The following is a 5,660-nucleotide window of genomic DNA, read 5'->3' as shown; positions in this document are numbered from 1 at the left end:
TGATCTCTTGTATGGCCAACACTTCCTCAACCACAGCTTCTTCCTTTAAAACCCTCTCTTCTTCTTGTTGTTTAGCCATCATCTCCTTTCTCTCAATGATTTCCCTAAGCTCCTTAATCTTTTGTGCTTTGAAACGTCCTGGGAATGGAAGAGGTGGCTTGTAAGCAGGAGGAGTGTACTTAGCAGGCTTGACAGCTTCTGAGTCTGCAACTCGATCGACCACTCGAGCATGCACTCGATCGAGTGGCTGTTCGAGTACCTGGTCGAGTGCAATAACGGACTCCAGTTGCTTTGCACAAACGTCACTTGGGGCTTCAGTAACTAATGAATTCCCCCAAACTTGGACTTCACTGTCCTCAGTGACTTCCTCATCAGAGATATGAATGGCTTTTGCAATGAACTCCCTTGGATTTTGAACAGCTTTTCCAGGGAGTTGGTTTGGTTTAGGAGCTGAAGTAGAGGCAATGTTGCTCTCCATATACTTCATTCTGGAGTTGAGACCTTCAAACTTCATGTTCAGATCATTGTACTGTGATGTGAGCCTTTGATTCAACTCAGCAAACTGCTTGGCTTCCTCAATCTTGCCTTGTGTTTGCCCAATCAACAACTGTTGCATCATTGCTCTTAAGTCTTGTTCCTGGCCCTGGTTAGTCTGAAACCCTGGTGGGGGACACAATTGGGGCTGGAACACTTGGTGTTGTTGCTTGGGGATGTAGTTTTGTTGCTGTTGAGGTTATTGAGGTGGATAGACCTGGTCTTGAGGGTTGACCACATTGGTGCTCCTATAAGAGAGATTGTTGTTCTTGAAACCTCCTTGGTTGTAGCCTTTGAATCCTCCCTGGTTTTGCATGTAGCACAACTCAGCAAATTCAGGCTCCCCCTCTTGAACTGGAGCTTCCTCTTCACCAATGAAGTGAATGGACTTGGATTGGCTGAGGAGTATCTTGTCAAGCTTCTCATTGACCATCTTCAAATCCTTCTTATACTTGTCCTCTTGATCAGTTGAGGAGCTCCTTATGGTCCTATCATAGTCCTCATTATAATTGCCATCAGATTGAGCAAGATTCTCAACTAATTCCCATCCTTCTTCCACATTCTTGTTGAGGAAATTGCCATTAGAGGCTATGTCAAGAAGCATTCTTATCTTGGGAAGCACTCCTCTATACAAGGTGCTTAGAAGTGACTCATTGCTGAAGCCATGGTGAGGACACTGAGTTTGGAATCCTTTAAACCTCTCCCAAGCTTCACAAAAGCTCTCATTATTCCTTTGAGCAAACCCAGAAATCTCATTCCTCAGCCTAGCAGTCCTTGCATTGGAGAAGAACTTGGCCAAAAAAGCTTTCTTGCATGCATCCCATGTGGTGATAGCTCCAGTAGGAAGAGTCTTCTCCCAAAGGTGAGCTTTGTCTCCAAGAGAAAATGGGAAGAGTCTTAATTTGAATCCATCTTCACTCACTCCATTGATCTTTGTGAGGCCATATATTCTGTCAAACTCATCAAGGTGATCTAGTGGATCCTCCATTGGCAACCCATGAAACTTGTTTGCTTGTATCATTGAGATCAATCCACTCGTGATCTCAAAGTTATTGTTTGCTACTGAAGGTGGCACAATTCCAGCCCTTTGGTTGTGGGTATTGGGTGCATCTCCTGCACCAATGTGCCTTGGTCTTTGCTCATGCATAGCTTGTTGCTCCATGATGTCTTGACCTTGTTGTTGTTGAACTACTCTTCCTTGCTTATGTCTCAAACCCTTTTGTAGCCTGTGGATGTTGTCAATAGGCTGTTGAAGACTATCTTTGCCTTTTGACCTTGTGTGCATCAACAAACTCTACTACAGACTCGAACAGGTACACGGTCGAGCGCAGGCTCGAGTGGGTGGTCGAGTCGACTGGGAAGTAATGGCTAATTGTATCCAGCTTCTGGCTCGATCAAGTGCTCGATCACAGCTCGGTCGAGTGGTGGTCGAGTAGGTGGTCGAGTGGGTACCTGAAACACAAAACAGCCAAGCAAAGGAAGATTCTAGTTCAGTAACTTCACAAGTGTTTAAAACGAACTTAATCTTAGACTAATAATGATCCTAAATGTCACAAAACACACTCAAATGGGCAACGACGCCAAATTGAAACTGACTTTCTTTGTGGTGTATGAATGAATGATATATGGAATGATGATGTATGGAATGAATAGAAGTCAGGGTGTTTCAATTCCCCTTATGCAGTTGCAGTATAAGAGGTGTCAATCCTATCTGAGTGATTGTGAACAATTAAGATGTGCATAGAGTCTAAGTCAAGCCAATTGTAAAGATTGTTTGTCACTAACAATCCTAAAATGAGATATGAAATGCAGAAAGTAAAAACAACTAGAACAAGATACTAAATGCAAACAGAACAGACAAATTAAAGCTATAATGAAACTAGAACAGAGATAGAAACTATGCTAATGAACTAATGCAAGACAAGTAATGAACAGGAAACTACGTGAATGCAATGGAATGAAACAGGAATGAAACAAGACAATCACAAATCAAAAACACAAGTTCTGGGGATGAACTCGAGCAGCACTCGACCGAGTGTAGGTCGAGTACGTGGTCGAGCTAGACTTAAACGTGAAAACAGAGCAACACAAGAAAAACAGAGCAATGCTAAAACTATCAAACAACAAGCAAGCAATGATATTTAGACTAAGATTTCAATAAACAAAGAAGGCCTTAAGGAGGAATTCATGGGCTGAGCTAATCATTGTGGTTATCTAACTTGGTCAACAAATCTCAAGCAAACATTGAGCTGATCTCTAGACATACTATTCTAAGACATGTTTAATCCATTCTCATGGCAAGAAACAATCAAACCTATGCATTTCTAGACTTGTTCTCACAAAGAAAAGAATCTATACAAGCAGGCATTAAGCAATACATCTCAAACCAAACAAGACTTCTAATCTCTTAGCAAGCCTAATGGTAAGCTCTAGATCTAGCCTTATCTATGCTCCTTAGACATTGGTGTGATGCTAAGATGCTTGAAATCAAACCCTACCTTCTCAGATATAGGATCAGCATTAAGATCATCTAGCCTAGAAGAGATCTACAACAATCAAGCTTGACCAAATCAAACAAACCACAAGATCAACCCAGCCTAACTCATCCTCAAGGTCCTAAACAAACTACTCACAAGAACACATGGTGAAATATGTCAAAAACCCAGAAAATAATGAAATTTGCATCATTAGAAAGATGAAACAGAGATCTACAATATTGATGAAGGAATAAAACTCGAAATCTTAATACTTTGAAAGTTATGAAACAAACAAAATATAAGAATCTAGTCTTTCTCTCTCAAACAAGTACAAAATCTAAAATAAAAGAAAAGTGCAAAAGGAATAATATCTAAAAAAGGTAAAAACTAGGTTTTAGACTCTCTAAAAAGCTGGACTCCTTGGTGGCTGCAGGTACAAGGGCTTTTTATAGGAGATGAGGTGGAAGCCCTAAAAATACAAAAAGTCAAAGCAGTCAACGGCTCGGTCAACTCGACCAGTGCTCGGTCGAGTGGCTGGTCGAGCTGGCTTCTCTCGTGCATTCTCCACTCGGTCGAGTCCTTCTCAGCACACGGTCGAGTGGTGGTCGAGTGGTGCGGTCGAGTTGGCCTCCGGACCTTGATTCTACAGCCTTAACTCTCTTGTTTTCTCCTCAGGATTGCTTCACTTCTCCTCAGCATTGCTTCCATGCTCCTTAAGCTCCAAAATCACCTGTTTATGCATGAAAAGATGCAAATGCAATGCAACTATACTCTAATGCATGATTAGTCCTAAAGCTACACAATAATGGCCTAAATGGATAGCAAAAGATGCAAAAGTTGTGAATAAACTAAGGGAAAATAAGGTAAAATATATGAACATCACAGAATTATAAAGATATGATAAAATCCAGAAAACATCTTTCGATTAGTCGATTCTTATAAATACATTTAATTCACATATTAGGAAAAAAAAACTGATAGTAAAGGATTTCAATACACTAATAAACAAATCATCAATTCTCATTAGTATTTTTTTTATTATAAAACTATTTTGTTTTTGTAAAGCTATATATATTTAAAATTTATTTCTAAGATTTTAAAATTTTGGATTAATTCCAACTAATGAAAATCTCTTATGAATTGAATTTATCATATAAAAATAGAATTAAATCATGATATTCATTTGGTAGTGTAGATAAATTATATTACTACTAATTATGTATTTTATTTATAATTACAAAGATAATTGTTTAACAAAAGAAATCTTATTTTATAATTTCGTAACATTTGTTTTTAAAAAATTCTTGTGTGACAAAATAAAATATTTTCACTAAAGTATTTGTAGTTAAATTTTCGTTTTTCTAATTAATTAAAATTTCCTGAAATAATCATAATTTTGTTGAGGAAATTTCTAAAAATCAAAACTAATTTTATCTTCAATTTGTTTACATTTTATATAAAATTCCAAATTTAATAACTTAATTTATGGTAACCATTTTAAACTGTTTAGTTGTTAAAAAACGATTTTCTGTTTCCATAAATTTTAGGTAGTTATTATTATTTGTAAACTTTAGAAGATAATTCTACACTAATTAAAAAATTTTGTTAGTTTCCTAAATTAAAGGAACTACCAATATTCTCATAATTAGTTTTTTTTAATTACACTTCCAAATCATTACCCGATAACCCAATCTTAAAGAAGCAGATATTTGTGATCCAGATCCGTTTTGTTAATTTTGGGTTATTTTCCCAATTTTGAACCAACCGGAGAACGATTTTGTACTACTCTTTTACTTATATAGGGATAACATATAAACTGTTTTAATTTAATAAATATTGAAAATTTTTAAATATCATGTTGTTTGAATTTAAGAACTGAGTATTCTTTCTAAATAAAAAGTGAAACGATCCGACCTGTTTTTTTTAAAAAAGAATAATAAATTAATTAACTATTGGCTTCATACTCACTAACCATAAACCAAACAGCAGAAAATAATCAACAGATATCAACAGACCAATAACCAATAATTAGTAAACCAATGATAGTAATAATTCAACCAAATCATAAAACATAACAACAACAACCTAGCAATGTCCTACTGACTTAACTTTAGCAACCTAAGAGAAGTAAGACAACACATCAACGAGCCACTAGAACATCGTCATCTTCATAGCCTTGATTCCACGATCACACTTTGCCTTTACCTGCACCACAACACATATGAGATGCATGAGTATTTTATACTCGGCTATACACATAAGCAATTGAGATATCTCTAACCATCAAACAACAATCAATAAACAAACAACAAACCAGACAACTGCATCGACCGACACCAACCCATACATCGACTGTCACCAACTGGGGTTGCATCGACCGACAGTAACACTGCATCGACCGACGCATGCTCGACATGGCACGAAATCCCTAATTGCATCGACTGACGCCTCCACATGGTATCGACCAATGTTCCTAGGTCAAACCGCGCCGCATTCACATTGCATTGACCAACACACAAAGTGCATCGATCGATGCACATGCCGAGCATCATTTTTCTCCGAAGCTTCTCACCAGATCTCCATCCCTAAACCACCAAAACACACAAACCAAAGCCACAAAGAAGCTTTCCTAGCCTCTTGCGACTCACC

At 37.6% G+C, this 5,660-nt stretch overlaps 1 non-coding gene across 1 annotated transcript; it reads left to right on the top strand.

Moving 5' to 3' along the window:
• The first annotated feature begins 1,193 nt into the window (after positions 1–1,193).
• On the top strand, positions 1,194–1,300 carry LOC147950073 (small nucleolar RNA R71). The gene has a single exon (XR_015565070.1). It is a non-coding gene; the product is annotated as a small nucleolar RNA R71 (small nucleolar RNA).
• Positions 1,301–5,660: the final 4,360 nt, after the last annotated feature.

Source organism: Camelina sativa, chromosome 1 (assembly GCF_030686135.1).
Source record: "Camelina sativa cultivar CO46 ecotype springtype chromosome 1, ASM3068613v1".
Lineage (NCBI taxonomy): Eukaryota > Viridiplantae > Streptophyta > Magnoliopsida > Brassicales > Brassicaceae > Camelina > Camelina sativa.
This window is presented reverse-complemented; position numbering and strand designations above follow the sequence as displayed.